Source organism: Pongo abelii, chromosome 7, assembly GCF_028885655.2.
Source record: "Pongo abelii isolate AG06213 chromosome 7, NHGRI_mPonAbe1-v2.0_pri, whole genome shotgun sequence".
In the NCBI taxonomy this organism is placed as follows: Eukaryota; Metazoa; Chordata; class Mammalia; order Primates; family Hominidae; genus Pongo; species Pongo abelii.
In genome coordinates, this window is record NC_071992.2 from 109,361,131 (window position 1) to 109,382,587 (window position 21,457).

A 21,457-nucleotide genomic window follows, 5' to 3' on the forward strand; every position below is an offset into this window, starting at 1 on the left:
CCTCAGCCTGCAGATGGTCTATTGTGGGACCTTGTGATCATGTCAGTTAATACTTAATAAACTCATATATGTGTGTGTGTGTGTGTGTGAGTGTGTGTGTGTGTATTCCCTTAGTTCTGTCCCTCTAGAGAACGCTGACTAATATACCTGGGAATGTATAACCTGGAAAGATAAGAAGAGTTTATACCTGGGGATGAACTTTTAGACAAGGGGAGATTGATGCCTATGGATAAATACTTCCTCTTCTCTCCCACTGTGGAATTTTGCCTCAGCATGAATTGTACCTTGAATCTCATCTACATCTCATTTAAATATTTAGATAAGGCTTTGGCCATTAGACTTTAGAGTTGATACTGGACTGCATTAAGATTTTCGGGGCTGTTGGGATAAAATAAGTGCATTTTGCACAAATTTAGGAGATTCATAGGGCATTGCTGTAAACCAAATTGTTTCCTCAAAACTCATATGTTGAAGCTCTAACCCCTAATGTGACTGTATTTGGAGAGAGGGCCTGTGAGATGATGATAGAGGTTAAAACAGGTCACAAGGGTGGGGCCCTAATCTGATGGGGTTGGTGTCCTCATAAAAAGAGAGAGCGACCCCAGAGTGCTCTGACCACCCTATGAGCACACGGCAAAGAGGCAACCATCTATATGCCAGGTACAGAGTCCTCACCAGAACTCAGCCATGCTGACACCCTGATCTTAGACTCCCAGCCTCCAGAACTGCAAGAAAATAAATTTCTGTTGTTTGTCACCCAGACTATGGTATTTTATTATGGCAGCTTGAGCTGACCAATAAAGCCCAAGCAACTTGTCCTAAAATGTACTTTATATAATTTCTTGTACAACAGCCCCATGAAATCAGTCAGTCTCATCTTGAGGCAGCCAGGCTGACAACACATTTCATTTTGGCTCCCTCTCCTTCCCCACCTCACTCCCCTTGGCCCTCTCTTCTACTCTCTGTGATTGCACCTCCTACTATCATCAAGCTATACTCTCTGGGAAACTCAGGCTAAGACACCATCTATATGCCAATGACATTCAAATTTATGTCTAAAATCCAGACCTCTCTTCAGAACTCCAGATTTGTATATCCAACTGATACTCAACATTGCCATTTGGATGTCTAATAGACATCTCAAACTCAATATGTCCAAAACTGAACTCCTGATCTTCCCCCCCAAAACTTTCTCCACCCACAGCCTTCCTCATCTCAATGCACAGCATCTTTCTGCAGTTGCTGAGGACAAAAATCTGTGAAATTATCTTTAACTCTCCTTTTTCTCTCATGTCTTACGTCAAATCCATCAGAAAATCTTGTTGAATTTGTCTTAAAATATATCCACAATCCAGTCACTTCCTACTGCTATAATCCTGATCTGAGCCACTATCACCAACTGCCTGGATTATTACAATAGTCTCTTCAATGGATTCCCCATTTCTACCTTGGTTTCCATCCCTTACAATTTTCCTTTTTTTTTTAAACACAGTATCCAGAGGAATCCTGTTAAAGAATATGTTAATTATGTCACTCCTCTGCTCAAAATCCTGCAATGATTCCTCATGTTACTCAGAGTAAAAGCCAAAGTAAAATAGTAACAAGGCCCTTCCCAATGACTCCCAGGACAAGCAAGATAGGAAATACCTTTTTCTATTGGGTTATTAGAGGAGGGTTCACTTATAAAGTGATATTTGAACAGAAACCTGAAAGAAGTGAAGGAAAAGTGCCCTGGGCACAGGGTCAAGTACAAAGGTGTCTGAGGGAGGATCTTACCTGACATTTACAAAAGCACAAGGACACCAGTGTGGCTGGAGGGAATGTATGGAAAGGGTGGAAAGTATAGCAAATGAACTCAGTGGGGTATCAGGAGCCAGATCATGCAGACTATATTGTAGTATCTTGTAGGTCAATGTAAGGACTTTGGCCTTTGCTCTAAGATAACACCTTTGGAAGGTTATGAACAGTAGAGTGACATGATCTGATTTGGGATTTAAATGAATCACTCAGAGTGCTGTGCTGTGAATGACCCATGGAGGACAAAGGTGAAAGCAAGGAGACTATTTAGGAGACCAGTGCTGTGATCCCAACATGAGATGCTGACTTGAATCAAGAGATGCTGACTTGAACCCAGTGGATATAGGTTTAAAGAAAATAGGGTTCAGATTCTGAATTTATTTTGAGAAGGAACCAACAGAATTTGTGGGAAAAGGCCATGTCTGTCTTGTTCACCAGGGTATTTCTAGTGCCTGGCATATGTAAGTGATCAGTCAAGTCGGACACCTCTGTGAAGACTAGAATTTTGTATAGGATCAATGTCAGCCTTATTTTTCTGAAAATCCAGGCAACTTTCTTTCATCTCTGGCATTCTGGCATTCTGCCATCTCCCTCATATTTTAATTTATCCTCAATTACTTGCAGCAAATCTGAGAAAACATCTAAACATCTTCAAGTTTACATGTCTACAAGAAAATATTTATAGTTTCTCTGCATTGTCAAGAATTGAATTCCTTTTAAATGTAGGCGATGTCATTTTATTTTCCTTGTTTACTTTGAACTTATGTTTACTCTTAATGAGGTTATTTACTTTTCCTACTTGAATTCAGAATGGAAACCATCTGTGACAGGGTTTATATTAACATGACTTTATTATCCACCTGTCTGAATTTTTTTTATGAGACAAGGTCTCACTCTGTTGTCCAGGCTAGAGTAGAGTGGCATAATCACAGCTCACTGCAGCCTCAACCTCCAGGCTCAAGCAACCCTCCTACCTCAGCCTCTTGAATAGCTCCTGAATGGCATGTACCACCACACCTGGCTAATTTATTTTTAATTTTTGTAGGGATGAGATCTTGCTATGTTGCCCAAGCTGATCTCAAACTCCTGGGCTCAAGCAATCCTCCTACCTCAGCCTCCCAAGGAGTTGGGACTATAGGTACATACCACCATGCCCAGTTAATTTTTCATTTTTTTTATTTTTTTTTGTAGAGATGGATTCTCACTATATTGCCCAGGCTGGCCTCAAACTCCTAGGCTCAAGTGATCCTTACACTTGGCCTCCCAAAGTGTTGGGATTATAAGCGTGAGTCACCACACCTGGCTTGTCCACAACAATATTACTTTATTATTCCATGGAAGTTTTACCAGGAAGTTTTCCAAGAAAATGAAATTGCATTGCCTTCTGTTTCTAGAACTTTCCAAAAATCCATTTCTTCAAACAATGAACAACCCTGCTACCCTCATCAAAGTTAATAGCCCCTTATACCAATGATACATCTCCCAACTAGACTCATCATAACACTTGTTTATCCTTCAAACCTCTCCTTGCCATCCAACCTACAGAATGGGAGAAAATTTTTACAATCAACCCATCTGACAAAGGGCTAATATCCAGAATCTACAAAGAACTTAAACAACTTTACAAGAAAAAAATCAAACAACCCCATCAAAAAGTGGGCGAAGGATATGAAGAGACATTTCTCAAAAGAAGACATTTATGCAGCCAACAGACACATGAAAAAATGCTCATCATCACTGGCCATCAGAGAAATGCAAATCAAAACCACAGTGAGATACCATCTCACACCAGCTAGAACAGCGATCATTAAAAAGTCAGGAAACAACAGGTACTGGAAAGGATGTGGAGAAATAGGAACACTTTTACACTGTTGGTGGACTGTAAAATAGTTCAACCATTGTGGAAGATAGTGTGGCGATTCCTCAAGGATCTGGAACTAGAAATACCATTTGACCTGGCCATCCCATTACTGGGTATACACCCAAAGGATTATAAATCATACTGCTATAAAGACACATGCACACGTATGTTTATTGCGGCACTATTCACAATAGCAAAGACTTGAAACCAACCTAAATGTCCATCAATGATAGTCTGGATTAAGAAAATGTGGCACATATACATCATGGAATACTATGCAGCCATAAAAAAGGATGAGTTCATGTCCTTTGTAGGGACATGGATGATGCTGGAAACCAACATTCTCAGCTAACTATTGTAAGGACAGAATACCAAACACTGCATATTCTCACTCATAGGTGGGAACTGAACAATGAGAGCACATGGACACAGGGTGGGGAACATCACACACTGGGGCCTGTCGTGGGGTGGGGGAAGTGGGGAGGGACAGCATTAGGAGATATACCTAATGTAAATGACAAGTTAATGGGTGCAGCACACCAACATAGCACATGTATACATATGCAACAAACCTGCATGTTGTGCACATGTACCCTAGAACTTAAAGTATTAAAAAAAAAAAACAAAAAAACCTCTCCTTGCCATCAATCAAAACAATTATGTCATGAACTTTGTCTGGTCCCAATCAGGCCACCATATTGAAAGACCTGCCTTAGACCAGACCCCTAAAAACCTAATAAATATATGACTTTCATTGTTCTTCCTCTGAAATGGTTGTCTCTCTTACTGCTTTGCTTTATCAAAGGTGTCTTTTAGTGTCTTTTCAGGGAATCCACAGTTGATGGATTTTTGTTCCTTTTTAGAAAACATAGAGGCCAAGTAGAACTAAAATAATTTCTATTTCCCTCTATCATTTTAACTTTAAATCCTCCAATAATGGGCCTATTTGTTCTCTTTTTTGTTCCAAACATAGAAAATAATCTTTTTTAGTTTTCTTTAGCACTTTTTCCCTAATCGTAGCACATTTCGAACTTTTTAATCTTCCATACATTGTTTCTTCTTTCACCTCTAAGCCTCCGTATCTTCACCTTTCAATGAGAGTGAATATCTCCTGCTCCACAGGAAAATGGGGAGATTAAGTGAGATCATGTTTGTGAATACATTTTGTTGTCCAAATACCAAGGACAGAGTCTTCCTTCATTTTCTCATAGTTTTTTGCATTTATCTCTATTTTAGTCTCTACATATGGCTCTCTCTTTCACTCTAAACTCTGAAACAGTAGGAATTTTCATCTTTTTATCTATCTCAAAATTTTGCCCAGGGTGTATCTAAAGTTGGTTCTCTGTAACACAGGAGGGAGAGGAAGAAGGCCAGACTGGGTAAAAGTGTGTAGGTAGCCAAAAAGGCAGACAGACAGACAAGTGTCCAAGCTCTGACAATGCAAACCTGACAGCAAGTGGGCAGGTGCTGAACCAAAGTTAAAGCTAAAGTTCCAGTCCCCCATGCAGAGGCAAGAGTCACTAATTGACGGTTGTTTAAAGGATACCTTTGTCACTGTTGGATCTGACTTTCTGGTCAGGAATACCCTTGTCTTAAAGGGGCCAAGTCCCCACACAGAGCAGATATGTTTCTGAATTGCTCTACCATGGACATGGTCCATATTTCATTTTACAGCTCCCTTCCCCTCTTGAATGCTATTTCTTTCTATGGTCTGTGGCTACAGAAACCATTATGTAAACTCTTAAAAATTCTCTTTTCAACCTTACTACCAGGATAGGCACTTTCCAACATTTTTTCCCTTTACCATTAGGAACCCCAAGATAACCAAGCCACTTCCTGAGAATGTCTCACAATAGGTGGCTGGAAAAGAAATCAGACTTATCCATGGCCTCTGTGGAGCAAAATGACTGTGTCTAACAAGTATTTAATGGACAGATGTCTACATAATAAGTCTGAATCTCAACACTCATCCAGAGGACACTCACTCCAGCTAGTGTTCAAAATTCTCTGAACAGGAAAAGCTTCTGCTTTTTTTCCTAAGGGGGACTATAGCATCCTCAGATCAGAAGAGCAAATTCATATAATCCAAGTATTGTGGTCCAAATGAAATGCTCATGTCTCCACATATTCCCGTGTTGAAATCCTAACCCCCAAGATGATGGTAGTAAGAGGTGGGGAGGAGAAGACTAGGTCATGAGAGTAGAGTCCTTATGAATGGAATGAGTGCCCTTATAAAAGAAGCCTGAGAGAGATCTCTTACCCCTTCCACCATGTGAGGATACAGTGAGAAGACACCATCTGTGAACCAGGAAATGGGCCCTCACCAGAAAATATAGAGGCCAAGTAGGACTATAATCATTTCTATTTCCCTCTATCATTTTAACTCTGGGAGGCCAACTGGCTCCCAAATCTGTCAGTGCTTTGTTCTTGGACTCCTCAGCCTCCAGAACTGTAAGAAATAAATTTCTATAATTCATAAGCTACCCAGTCTACAGAATTTTGTTACAGAAGCCCAAACAGCCTAAGACACCAAGGATGCACACATTTTCACAGCAGTGCCAGTTTTCTCTTGGCTGATGCCCTCTGACTTTTATTTTTTCAGCACAGTAAATGGCAATAAGACTACATCATTTAAAAAGGGGAAGGAGGAGTTTGTTTTCGTTGTGGGTGGTTTTTTACTACCAGACACAGAGAAACGTATTACACAGAATTTGCCTTAAGTTATTTTCAGTTGGAATACTTATTTGACTATATTATTTTGAAAGCTGAAATCTAGCAGCAAAAATTAATTATATATATTTCATATATATGGATTTTATAATTTATATATAATGAATATATGTATTTTATATATACATAATTTTACATATATGAACTTTATAATTTTTATATATATATATGAATAAACACACACCTACCTAAGCTCCTTAAAACACTGCTCCAAAACTTCTAATCAAGGATTACAAACTCCAATGCCTGTAAGAATAAGACAGGTAAAAAGCTAAACAATAGGAGTAGTGAAGACTACGGCAAACCTGAGCATTCATGTCCTGCCTGAAAACATCCAAATGTATTTTTTAATAATAGTCTTTTTGCTAATTAAAGCTATCTGTGGGCCAAATTCAACTCTGGGGACCCCATTTGTGATCTCTGCAAAAACTTCTGTTAAAACTCCAATATATGGATGGGGTTCCAAGATGGCCGAAGAGGAACAGCTCCAGTCTACAGCTCCCAGCATGAGCAAGGCAGAAGACAGGCGATTTCCGCATTTCCAGCTGAGGTACCGGGTTCATCTCACTGGGGCTTGTCAGACAGTGGGTGCATCCCACGGAGCATGAGCCGAAGCAGGGCGAGGCATTGCCTCATCCAAGAAACACAAGGGGTCGGTGAATTCCCTTTCCTAGCCAAGGGAAGCCTTGACAGACGGTACCTGGAAAATCGGGACAATTCCACCCTAATACTACGCTTTTTCAATGGTCTTAGCAAACAGCACACCAGGAGATTATACCCTGCATCTGGTTCGGAGGGTCCCACACCCATGGAGCCTTGCTCATTGCTAGCACAGCAGACTGAGACTGAACTGCAAGGTGGCAGCGAGGCTGGGGGAGGGGCGTCTGCCATTGCTGAGGCTTGAGTAGATAAACAAAGCAGCCAGGAAGCCAGAACTGGGTGAAGCCCACCACAGCTCAAGGAGGCCTGCCTGCCTCTGTAGACTCCACCTCTGGGGGCGGGGCATAGCTGAACAAAAGGCAGCAGAAACTTCTGCAGACTTAAACGTCCCTGTCTGACAGCTTTGAAGACAGTAGTGGTTCTCCCAGCACAGAGTTTGAGATCTGAGAATAGAAAGACTGCCTCCTCAAGTGGGTCCCTGGCCCCGGAGTAGCCTAACTGGGAGGCACCTCCCAGTAGGGGCCGACTGACACCTCATACTTCCAGGTGCCCCTCTGAGACGAAGCTTCCAGAGGAAGGATCAGGCAGCAACATTTGCCGTTCTGCAATATTTGTGGTTCTGCAGCCTCCACTGGTGATACACAGGCAAACAGGGTCTGGAGTGGACCTCCAGCAAACTCCAACAGACCTGCAGCTGAGGGTCCTGACTGTTAGAAGGAAAACTAACAAACAGAAAGGACATCCACACCAAAACTCCACCTGTACGTCACCATCATCAAAGACCAAAGGTAGATAAAACCACAAAGATGGGGAGAAACCAGAGCAGAGAAGCTGAAAATTCTAAAAATCAGAGTGCCTCTTCTTCTCCAAAGGAACGCAGCTCCTCACCAGCAGTGGAACAAAGCTGGATAGAGAATGACTTTGACGAAGAAGGCTTCAGTCAATCAGTAATAGCAAACTTCTCCAAGCTAAAGGAGGATGTTCGAACCCATCGCAAAGAAGCTAAAAACCTTGAAAAAATATTAGATGAATGGCTATCTAGAATAAACAGCATAGAGAAGACCTTAAATGACCTGATGGAGCTGAAAACCATGGCACAAGAACTATGTGATGCATGCACAAGCTTCAGTAGCCAATTTGATCAACTGGAAGAAAGGGTATCAGTGATTGAAGATCAAATGAATGAAATAAAGTGAGAAGAGAAGTTTAGAGAAAAAGGAGTAAAAATAAATGAACAAATCCTCCAAGAAATATGGGACTCTGTGAAAAGACCAAATCTACATCTGATTGGTATACCCGAAAGTGATGGGGAGAATGGAACCAAGTTGGAAAACACTCTTTAGGATATTATCCAGGAGAATTTCCCCAACCTAGCAAGGCAGGTCAACATTAAAATTCAAGAAATACGGAGAATGCCACAAAGATACTCCTCGAGAAGAGCAACTCCAAGACACGTAATTGTCAGATTCACCAAAGTTGAAATGAAGGAAAAAATGTTAAGGGCAGCCAGAGAGAAAGGTCAGGTTACCCACAAAGGGAAGCCCATCAGACTAACAGCTGATCTCTCCGCAGAAACTCTACAAGCCAGAAGAGAGTGGGGGCCAATATTCAACATTCTTAAAGAAAAGAATTTTCAACCCAGAATTTCATATCCAGCCAAACTAAGCTCCATAAATGAAGGAGAAATAAAATCCTTTACAGACAAGCAAATGCTGAGGGAATCTGTCACCACCAGGCCTGCCTTACAAGAACTCCTGAAGGAAGCACTAAACATGGAAAGGAACAACCAGTACCAGCCACTCCAAAAACATGCCAAATTGTAAAGACCATAGATGCTAGGAATAAACTGCATCAACTAACAAGCAAAATAACCCGCTAACATCATAATGACAGGATCAAATTCACACATAACAATATTAACCTTAAATGTAAATGGGCTAAATGCTCCAATTAAAACACACAGACTGGCACATTGGATAAAGAGTCAAGACCCATCAGTGTGCTGCATTCAGGAGACCTATCTCACATGCAGAGACACACATAGGCTCAAAACAAAGGGATGGATAAAGAGCTACCAAGCAAATGGAAAACAAAAAAAAGCAGGGGTTGCAATCCTAGTCTCTGATAAAACAGACCTTAAACTGACAAAGATCAAAAGAGACAAAGAAGGCCATTACATAATCGTAAAGGGATCAATTCTAAAAGAAGGGCTAACTATCCTAAATATATATGCACCCAGTACAGGAGCACCCAGATCCATAAAGCAAGTCCTTAGAGACCTACAAAGAGACTTAGACTCCTACACAAAAATAACAGGAGACTTTAACACCCCACTCTCAACATTAGACAGATCAACAAGACAGAAAGTTAACAAGGATATCCAGGAATTGAACTCAGCTCTGCATCAAGCAGATGTAATAGACATCTACAGAACTCTCCACCCGAAATCAACAGAATATACATTCCTCTCAGCACCACATCACACTTATTCCAAAATTGACCACGTAGTTGGAAGTAAAGCACTCCTCAGCACATGAAAAAGAACAGAAATTATAACAAACTGTCTCTCAGACCACAGTGCAATCAAACTAGAACTTAGGATTAAGAAACTCACTCAAAACTGCTCAACTACATGGAAACTGAACAACTTGCTCCTGAATGACTACTGGGTACATAATGAAATGAAGGCAGAAATGAAGATGTTCTTTGAAACCAATGAGAACAAAGACACAACATACCACAATCTCTGGGACACATTTAAAGCACTGTGTAGAGGGAAATTTATAGCACTAAATGCCCACAAGAGAAAGCAGGAAAGATAGAAAATTGATAGCCTAACATCACAATTAAAAGAACTAGATAAACAAGAGCAAACACATTCAAAAGCTAGCAGAAGGCAAGAAATAACTAAGATCAGAGCAGAATGAAGAAGATAGAGATACAAAAAAACTCTTCAAAAAATCAATGAATCCAGGAGCTGGTTTTTTGAAAAGATCAACAAAATTGATAGATCGCTAGCAAGACTAATAAAGAAGAGAGAAGAATCAAATAGATGCAATAAAAAATGATAAAGGGGATATCACCACCGATCCCACAGAAATACAAACTACCATCACAGAATACTATAAACACCTCTACGCAAATAAACTAGAAAATCTAGAAGAAATGGATAAATTCCTGGACACACACACCCTCCCAAGACCAAACCAGGAAGAAGTTGAATCCCTGAATAGACCAATAACAGGCTCTGAAATTGAGGCAATAATTAAGAGCCTACCAACCAAAAATAGTCCAAGACCAGACAGATTCACAGCCGAATTCTACCAGAGGTACAAAAAGGAGCTGGTACCATTCCTTTTTAAATTATTCCAATCAATAGAAAAACAGGGAATCCTCCCTAACTCATTTTATGAGGCCAGCATCACCCTGATACCAAAGCCTGGCAGAGACACAACAAAAAAAGAGAATTTTAGACCAATATCCCTGATGAACATCAATGCGAAAATCCTCAATAAAATACTGGCAAACCGAATCCGGCAGCACATCAAAAAACTTATCCACCATGATCAAGTTGGCTTCATCCCTGGGATGCAAGGCTGGTTTGACATATGCAAATCAAATAACATAATCCATCATATAACAGAACCAAAGACAAAAACCACATGATTACCTCAATAGATGCAGAAAAGGCCTTTGACGAAATTCAACAGCACTTCATGCTAAAAACTCTCAATAAACTAGGTATTGATGGGGCGTATCTCAAAATAATAAGAGCTATTTATGACAAACCCACAGCCAATATTATACTGAATGAGCAAAAACTGGAAGCATTCCCTTTGAAAACTGGCACAAGACAGGGATGTGCTCTCTCACCACTCCTATTCAACATAGTGTTAGAAGTTCTGGCCAGGTCAATCAGGCAGGAGAAAGAAATAAAGGGTATTCAATTAGGAAAAAAGGAAGTCAAATTGTCCCTGTTTGCAGATGACATGATTGTATATTTAGAAATCCCCATCGTCTCAGCTCCAAATCTCCTTAAGCTGATAAGCAACTTCAGCAATGTCTCAGGATACAAAATCAGTGTGCAAAAATCACAAGCATTCTTATACACCAATAACAAACAGAGAGCCAAATCATGAGTGAACTCCCATTCACAATTGCTTCAAAGAGAATAAAATATCTAGGAATCCAACTTACAAGGGATGTGAAGGACTTCTTCAAAGAAAACTACAAACCACTGCTCAACGAAATAAAAGAGGACACAAACAAATGGAAGAACATTCCATGCTCATGGATAGGAAGAATCAATATCGTGAAAATGGCCATACTGCCCAAGGTAATTTATAGATTCAATGCCATCCCCATCAAGCTCCCAATGTCTTTCTTCACAGAATTGGAAAAAACTACTTTAAAGTTCATATGGAACCAAAAAAGAGCCCGCATTGCCAAGTCAATCCTAAGCCAAACGATCAAAGCTGGAGGCATCACGCTACCTGACTTCAAACTATACTACAAGGCTACAGTAACCAAAACAGCATGGTACTGGTACCAAAACAGAGATATAGACCAATGGAAGAGAACAGAGGCCTCAGAAATAATACCACACATCTACAACCATCTCATCTTTGACAAACCTGACAAAAACAAGAAATGGGGAAAGGATTCCCTATTTAATAAATGGTGCTAGGAAAACTGGGTAGCCACATGTAGAAAGCTGAAACTGGATCCCTTCCTTACACCTTATACAAAAATTAATTCAAGATGGATTAAACACTTAAGTGTTAAACCTAAAACCATAAAAACCCTAGAAGAAAACCTAGGCAATACCATTCAGGTCATAGGCATGGGCAAGGACTTCATGACTAAAACACAAAAAGCAATGGCAACAAAAGCCAAAATTGACAAATGGGATCTAATTAAACTAAAGAGCTTCTGCACAGCAAAAGAAACTACCATCAGAGTGAACAGGCAACCTACAGAATGGGAGAACATTTTTACAAATACCCATCTGACAAAGGGCTAATATTCAGAATCTACAAAGAACTTAAACAAATTTACAAGAAAAAATCAAACAACCCCGTCAAAAAGTGGGCAAAGGATATGAAGAGACACTTCTCAAAAGAAGACATTTATGCAGCCAACAGACAGACACATGAAAAAATGCTCATCATCACTGGCCACCAGAGAAATGCAAATCAAAACCACAATGAGATACCATCTCACACCAGTTAGAATGGCGATCATTAAAAAGTCAGGAAACAACAGGTACTGGAGAGGATGTGGAGAAATAGGAACACTTTTACACTGTTGGTGGACTGTAAAATAGTTCCACCATTGTGGAAGACAGTGTGGTGATTCCTCAAGGATCTAGAACTAGAAATACCATTTGACCCGGCCATCCCATTACTGGGTATATACCCAAAGGATTGTAAATCATTCTGCTATAAAGACACATGCACAGGTATGTTTACTGCAGCACTATTCACAATAGCAAAGACTTGGAACCAACCCAAATGTCCACCAATGATAGATGGGATTAAGAAAATGTGGCACATATACATCATGGAATACTATGCAGCCATAAAAAAGGATGAGTTCAAATCCTTTGTAGGGACATGGATGAAGCTGGAAACCATCATTCTGAGCAAACTATTGCAAGGACAGAAAACCAAACACTGCATGTTCTCACTCACAGGTGGGAGTTGAACAATGAGAACATTTGGACCCAGGACAGGGAACAGCACACACCGGGGCCTGTCGTGGGATGGGGGAAGTCAGGAGGGACAGCATTAGGAGATATACCCAACGTAAATGACAAGTTAATGGGTGCAGCACACCAACACGGCACATGTATACATACGTAACAAACCTGCATGTTGTGCACATGTACCCTAGAACTTAAAGTATAATAAAAATAAATAAATAAATAAATAAAACTCTGATATATGGCCAGGTGCGGTGGCTCACGCCTGTAATCCTAACACTTTGGGAGGCCAAGGTGTGTGGATCACGAGGTCAGGAGTTCAAGACCAGCCTGGCCAAGATGGTGAAACCCTGTCTCTACTAAAACTACAAAAATTAGCCTGTAATCCCAGCTACTTGGGAGGCTGAGGCAGGAGAATCGCTTGAACCCGGGCAGCAGAAGTTGCAGTGAGCTGAGATAGTGCCACTGCACTCCAGCCTGGGTGACAGGGTAAGATTCCATCTCAAAAAACAAACAAAAACTCCATATACAAGCAACCATATTTCTCACTATCTCAGTTACTCTACATACACTGAAACCAGCTTACTTTTGGTTTTACATATCACAAGATCTTATTAGAGATACATCAGCACAATTTGAATTCTATCCTCTGGTCTATTCTCCAGTTGTGCCATTAAGAGCCAGTTGGCCTCCCAAATATTATCTAGACATACACTTACGTTAGCCAACTGGCTGCTGGTACTGGTGCTGGTGATGAGTAACTGTTATTAAGTGCTTATGACACACTAAACATGAAATTGTTGTTCTCCCCATATTTAATGAAAATGAATAGTCAATAAAAGCAAGCGTTGGTAAATAAGTCATAATGCTACTGTCTCATTATGAAAATACATACTATATTGCATGAATAAGAGTCACTACTGTCTATAGAGTGGTCAGTTTGTATTTCACCTATTGTGTGTGTGTGTGTGTGTGTGTGTGTGTGTATGCATGCACACATGCATGGTGAGAAAGAAAGACAGCAATCAGATGGTACAATCTCCACATAATTTTATCTTCCAGTCTGTGTTTGAATAAACAACTGGCCGACACATAGTTTTGCCCGCTACATATTCAGTTCTCATTATCAGCCAAGATCTCTCAAGGTGCTTTGCAAAGTCATTAAAATCATATCATTCTATGTTAACATAATATTTTAAGGTTCTTTCTGAGCTTAATACCAAATGAAAGTTGATTTTTCCTCAATGAATAATTCTAAATGTGTGATCATATGTAACCCAGAAGTGAGACAGAAGACTATAGAGTATGAGCACTTGGCCATGTAAAAGTAGTCCAGGCTGAAATTGTCTTATCAGTAGTGGTTAATTATTTGAAACAAACATTCTCAATAACAAGTGGATATTCAATTGGTAGCCAAGGTTCTGATGTCAGGAAGTTGTTATTAAGGGCCTGCAATTCCCTTTAAAATTCCAAGAAGACATGTGGATATGAGGATAAACATTTACCTTCTAGAGCAAGGGTGGATGAACTTTTTCTCTAAAGGGCCAAACAGTAAATACTTTAACCTTTTCAGGCCATACAGTCTCTGCCTCAACTACTGAACTCACCATCGTAGCAAGAAAGCAGCCAGACAATACGTAACTAAACAGGTATAGCAGTGTTCCAATAAAACTTCATTTATGGACACTGAAATTTGAATTTCATGTCATTTTAATGTCACAAAATATTTTTCTCTTTTGATTTTTTTATCGTTTAAAAATATAAAAACATTCTCAGCTTACGGGTTGCACAAAAACAAGTAAGGGGCTAAATTTGGCTCACTGGCCATTTTTGTGTTGTTATTAACAAACTAAATATCTAAAGACAAAAAGATTATTGAATGGCTTCTGCTCCGGAGTAAGAAATCTGAATAAGGTTCGATTAGGCTAATATAGCTTCATACCTTGCCCTCTTAACATCATTAATTAATTTCCCAGGCTGAATGAAGGAGAGATGGGCTCCCTCCCTCTTTTCTGCATGGAGCACTTCTACTCAACCATTTGGACCCTACAGATACCCTCTTCGCCCTGTTCTTATTTGTTATTTCCCTCCTCATATAAAAGGCTAAAATGTTACCTATAATTTATCTAGTTTAATTGTAAAGTTAAGCAAGTGGGTTTTAGGAATAATTAATACCATGGGGAAAAATGTTCATAGTATGTTAAGTAAAAGGATCAGAAAACCACATCATAGGTGCAATATGATCCCAATCTGTGAGGGGAGGTGTTATCTTTTGTTGATTAATCCTTGAAGGTGGTTTGGATTTTATCTAGATTGTTCTCAGTCTCTTCAAAGGCATAATTATTTAAGCATAAAATACATTATTTTCTTCATTTCTTTTCCAAATATCATCCAAACCCTTGAAGCTGATCTCCCTCCCTTGTGCATCTTCCACTTACTCTGATTTGTATCTTCTGACCTTAAATCCTGAGCCTTAATTCTCAGCCTTCACCTAAAAATAGACTCTCTAACAAAGGCCACTGTAAATATTAATAACACGTTGTGGCTCTCAAGGCTGCTAGATTGTTCTAGAAAAGTGAGGCCTTGTTAAGAGAGACTTTTAAAATCACTTTGTCCTTGTCTGGGAATGGCTTTATTATTTAGCCAAGTTACCTGATAATTAACACAGATCTAACCAATTAGGCTAACATAAGTGTCACCTGATACTTGCTCTGAGTCCTGGCTGTTTAGTGCAAATTAGCACCTACTAATTAAATAAATTTAAGTGCCAATAAATAAAGCATGGCAAGAATTGATTCAAAAAATACTATATTCAGTAGATTTGCTAATGCTTCCTTCCCAAATTGATACGAACTCAAAAGGATGGGGAGGGCATCAAATTTAACTACCTATATAATAAAAAGTTAGACAAGGTTAGAATTTGCAGAACCGCAGTAAAACGAAGCATCATACTCTACTACTTTAAGGGCCCTAATCCTATGGTCACTTCTTAGGCAGTATAAATATATTATAAACTAGACAGCATTCAGGTGTATTCACTCATCGCTTTTTCTATGCATTCATTTCACCTTCCCAGTGTGTCCTTGGGATCCAAGCATAAACTGTGACGCCAGCATGATGAACTTAAAGTCTTGATAAAATTCACTGGATGTGTTTTAGACAGTTGAATGAACAAAAGAAAATTTTTAACCTAAAAACCTTTCCACAGTCTCCCTTGTATTTATTCTTTATTTTCAATATTAGAAACACCACCCTGGTTACTTCCTGTTGGTTTTTTAGTCTACTAGTTAGTTCATTGGTCTCCCTAACTTTGGTCTTTTCTCCAATGTCACCCATCCTGTGCATCCAGCATGGCTCTGATCATGCCTTCCCTCTGCTAAAAAAAAACCCTCATAGGCTCCCTGCTGCCAAATACTTTTTTTAAAATAAATTCAGGGCTCTTTGCAATTAGTCCCAAGTTTTTCAAAATTGCTTTCTATTATATTCTTATGACTAGCTCAAGCTTCAGTCTTTCTCTGACTATGCCCTGAGTTTTCTTTCCATTCTCTTTTCTGTTACTTATGTTACCCTATAATGATAATAATGAATGATAGTAATAGCCACCACCTATTGAGTCTTCACTGCATCCACATAATCTCTAATCCCTTTACAAACATTATCTCCCTTTATCCATATAACCACATTAATAAAGTAGGTATCATATCCCCCCTCAAAGAAGTTAAGCAACTTGCCTATGGTTACCTATAACATACTAAGTGTTGGAATTAGGTTTCAAATCGAGGCCACTGAATTACATGCCCATTCCCTTAACCACTTTATCTCTCACTTACTCCATTCCAAACGCAAATGCCCTCACCACCCACTTCCCAAATAACCACACACATACACACACACACAAACTCAACCATTCTTCAAGGCCTATCCCAAATGCCACCTACCTCCTACATGAAGTCTTTCCTGTTACCGTTCCCTTCTCCCATAGGTCCTCCTCCTCCAAAACTCCAAACTATATCCTTTCTGCCTAAGAATCCATATGCCCCTAGGCTTCAACAGCTAGTGATCTCAAAATAAGATCGTTTATTATTTAATATTAAAATTATAATGACTGAATCCTGTCCCATGAATCACAGGAAGTCTATTCTTTTAACCAGGTTTCCTCCATATATAATTTCTGGGAAGCCCAGTGGAGTACCCATATGCTCCAAAATGTATCTTAACTTCTCCCTATTACCCATGTTCTGAAATACTGCTGTATCAGAACTTCCCTAGGGTCTCTTTGGGGTGTTTTCTCTTCCTGTACTGATTTGCTTCAAGATTGGACATCAGTCCACTTTGTTAATAATCAACTCCCCCAAAAAGACCACCAGAAAAACCTGGTGATTGAGCAAAGAAAAGTTTATCGGACTTACCGCTGTAAAGAATACCACCATGACAGAGACTTACTTGATCTCAGAGGATGCAGATCAGAAAATGGATACTTCTAGAATTCTATGATTTGGCTTAAGGGGGAGTCTTTCAAGTTGGAGAACTAATTGAGATTAGACAACGTTTATGACATAGTAGTTTAGAACTGGTGAATACAGCAACACTCATGTCTTGAAGCAAGTTGTGATAAATCATTATCTGAAAAGCGAACTGTTGCTTAGATGAGGAAACCTATCATTCTGATAGAACTGTTTGCCTAGATAACCAAATGCTTTGCCCAGATAAATTAATTTGCAAGAATTTCCTAAAGCAAACAGTAAAGTTATTTACTGGTTTACAGTTTTATCTTGTTGAGAAAGAATTTCCTAGAAATAATAGGTCATATTGACACAAGCTATCAGAGTTCTCAACTTCTCACCATTTCTTGATTCACAGCTAAGCTCAGACTATGGTATATAACAAGACTTTATTGAATTATTGTAGGATAATGGAGATACAATGTATGAAGCCCCCTTTTTTGGCTGCTAATAACAGTTACTCTTGCAGCTCACAGACCATAAAGCCAACTACAAGTCACTTGTTTAACCTCCAGAATAAAAGACAGAATTAAGAAAATGCACAGATAGAAACTGAAGACTAACAGGCAAGATAAGCAGATCGGGGGAAACTAAAAGCAAATGATCAATCTAGGGGCATCAATCATTAGTTGCCACGGTATTAGGCTGTTAATGGTTTTGCTATTCTTTTTCTGTTTGAAGCTCTTTGATAGCATTTTCCAAATGAAGTCTCGGGGTTCCCATTCATTTACATGTGATGCTCCAACAGGTTGAAAGGGGATATTGAGATCACCTCACCTACTCAATCTGTGATGATTTTAGAACTTTAATTGTAATCATGTGGCAACTCCCAAACCCCCTTTCACTCTCAGCCTCATACAGGTAGCTCAGTGCAGTGCTTTTTAAACCTACCTACTGAAGCATCCCCCTAACGACAGAGAAAACTTTTACCTTACCTCTGGTAATATTACTACCTCAGGGAAAAGAGCCAGGTTTAAACTCAGGTTTCTAACAATCACCCCACTACCACTCCAGGTTGAGAGACACATCCTTATGTTGATCAATTTATTTGTTATTACTCTGAAAGATTAAGATAATGTTATTACAACTGCTGACATATTAATTGTCCCCTAAAACAGAGTTTGCAAGTACCTGATTATGGAAGAATTTCCTTTCGCTCCCTATATGAAGTTCAACATCAGCTTGTTTTGATTTTTGATTTTTATTTTACTTTCTCTCCCATTGCCACAGGCGCACGCACACACACACACGCACATTCACACATAAGTCAGGCTACCTGAAAAAGGCATCTCCATGAAACCTTGCAGTGGAGCAGCACAGACAGGCATGGCCTTTGGCCCTGTTCCTCCCCACACAGCCTCAGGGGCATGCAAAGAGGTGAGCGAGGGGAGGACGAGGCAGACTCAGGTGGAGGGGAAAGGGAATCTCAGCCGTACTCCCCAGGTGCCACCTACTCAGAGACCCTCAGAAGACCTCCAAACCGTTCCATCAGACCAAGCCTCACGTTTCAGGGTGTAATGAAGGCTGCAGAAGTAATAGAAACATACTTACCACTGTCAAAACGAATCTGTTAATAGGAAAGTTTGTGGCAAGCGTTGGGTAGCTCATATCCGTGAGGGAACTGGTTTCCTATTTAGAGAAAATAGAGCTGTTCTTCTTAAGCAGAGGGATGCCTATTGTGTGGGTAATTACAGGGAGGCCCGGCTGACCTGGCAATGAGGTAGGGTAGCTAAATACCTGAAGGCAAGGGGAGCGCCTGAAATGAAAGCGAAGGCCCCATCTGCCAGGCTGTAATGACTGTGCTATTTGGAGGCAGAAAGGTTTGTCTGGAGCAGCTGGTTTCTCTCCAAGTGACCTTTTAGCATTTCTGCTTTTGCCGTCTGACAGATGTGTCAACTCAATAATTTCAAAAGCCCCTGAGTAAATAACCAATTGTGAGCAAGGATGACCCAAAGCGATGACAAAATGGCTGCACACGGCACATTATGGAGCATAATACCGAGCGACGGAACCGGGAACATTATCAGAAGGAAAAAACATTTTCGTCTTTAGTTCGGACTAAATGGCTCTCCTACCCACACTTCAGTTGTTCTTGAAGCGGGGAAAAAAGGGAAATGCGCTGACACGGAGGGACGCGGCGGCGGCCTTGCCCTTGAAAGCCCGCGTTACCGTGCGCGGGACTCAGCTGGCGTCACGGCGCTGGAAATGGACTCCCGCGCGCTCGCCCCCGCTCCGCTGGAGGACCCAGCCCGGGCTAATTGGCGTTGTGAATGATTCGGGGCTGTGAACAGGCGACTGCAATCAGACTAGGGCTGATGACGTTGAGAGTCTTGCAGAGTTTGCACTGGCAAGGCAGGTGCGGCCGGGCTGCTTTTATCCGGGAACTAAGCGGGAGGGGGCCCAGAGGCCAATGCTCCAAGGATCCAGTGTAGCAGAGGCCCGAGCTTCGGGTAATAAGATTGCCCAGGATTCCTCGGGGGGCAAGCAGAGCACCCTTGCGTGGAAATCTGATTGATTCACCGCATGCATATTTTTTGCCAGGCTTTTTAAACCCTTCACTGCTCCACTGGAAACACCATCAAACTAAGGTGAGAAGAGCTCCGCCCAGCCCCCTGAGCACTACAGGGCCCCTCCCCCAGTGCAAGACGCTTCTGCAATGGCATTTTCTGAGACTTGGATGTCCAAATATTCTTTCGATTATCCTACATTGAAAGTGTTAGGATTTTCTCTTTTTAATCATTTAATCCCCCCTTTTAAAAATGCATTACATAAATTTACAGTAAACCGAATATTAACTTTCAAAGGCAAATTTTCCATACCTGAATGCCCATCTTCCCAGAGACAAACAGTTATGATGAGAGAAGTAATGTAAACACAAAGAGTGCCGTGCTGGGGAACAGCTCATACCAGTTTGTGAGAGTCAATGTCAAGTTTTCAGGAATATTGGAAACATTTTTAAACCGATAGTACCTTTGAAACTGGTCATAGTGGTAGTATTTACACCATGGAAATCAGTAAACACTATAAATCAGGGCTTTTTTCTCCTGGAGAGGTGGTTGTTATACATTTACCAGCACACCACTGATGCAGGCAAATCAGAGCATTACCGTACTTTCATTTGGCCATGAGATCTAGCTTCCTCTCTACTTTACTTTTTTTTTTGAGACACAGTCTTGCTCTGTTGCCCAGGCTGGAGTGCAGTAGCACGATCTCGGCTCACTGCAACCTCCACCTCCTGGGGTTCAAGCTATTCTCCTGCCTCAGCCTCCCAAATAGCTGGGACTACAGGCATGCCACCACGCCCGGCTAATTTTTGTATTTTTAGTAGAGATGAGGTTTCACCATGTTGGCCAGGCTGGTCTTGAACTCCTGTCCTCTGGTGATTCACCCGCCTTGGCCTCCCAAAGTGCTGGGATTACAGGCATGAGCCACCGCGCACGGCCTCCTTTACTGAATTTGTATTGCAGATTCTGCACTTAATTAATGCCAAAGCTGAGGCTGATCAATGACAAAATATTTGCTAATTTGAAAAAGGTTTGAGGATGTTCACAGATTATGGTTAAGTTCTTTAAAAAAAAAGTATTACCTATACTTTAAAGTAAAAGTACCTCAAAATAACATGCAAAACATCAGCACAGCTCTGATCATGCCTTTTCACTGCTAAAAATCTTCCATAGTTTCCCTACTACTGACTGAATTTTTTTAATTAATTCGTCCATTTACAATTGGCCCCAACTTTTCAGAATTATTTTTTGCCACATCTTTATGAATAGCTCAAGCTTCAGTCTTAATTCCATAAACTTAGTCTGACTGCTCTCCAAAATAAAATTTCCAGTCAATACTGGCGGATCTGGTCCAATAAAATGCTCAGGATATTCCACACACATTCCTGACATCAAGTTTTGCTCATTTATGTGCTTCCTGTCAGAACCACATGGCCCTGTCCTACTACCTACCTAGATCCTGTATGTTCTTCAAAGTCCCACTCCTCTCACAACTCTAATCCATAATCCATTTCTTTTTTCCTATAATTTCCATGACATTTTTTGCTTCTACCTCTCACTTTGGCTCTTAACCATATGACACACTACCTTGACGTTTTACTTTGCTCTTTTCCATGTGCACGCCTTGTCTACTCAAATAGAGTATAACCTCTTGATGAACAAGGCCTTTGTATTACATAAGACAGTATAGATCTTCCTC

The 21,457-nt window shown here is 40.4% G+C and overlaps 1 long non-coding RNA gene across 2 annotated transcripts in view; it reads right to left on the bottom strand.

The window, feature by feature from the left end:
- LOC134761956 (uncharacterized) overlaps window positions 1-19,791 on the bottom strand; it is a 147,570-nt gene extending 127,779 nt beyond the window's left edge. Inside the window, exons 1-2 of one of the 2 annotated variants that reach the window (XR_010141231.1) lie at window positions 18,992-19,788; window positions 18,806-18,883 (exon numbers count right to left, since the gene is read on the bottom strand). This is a non-coding gene — a long non-coding RNA (uncharacterized LOC134761956). Of the gene's footprint in view, window positions 1-18,805 lie in introns of both variants that reach the window. The other variant, XR_010141230.1, reaches the window with a different exon arrangement.
- Window positions 19,792-21,457: the final 1,666 nt, after the last annotated feature.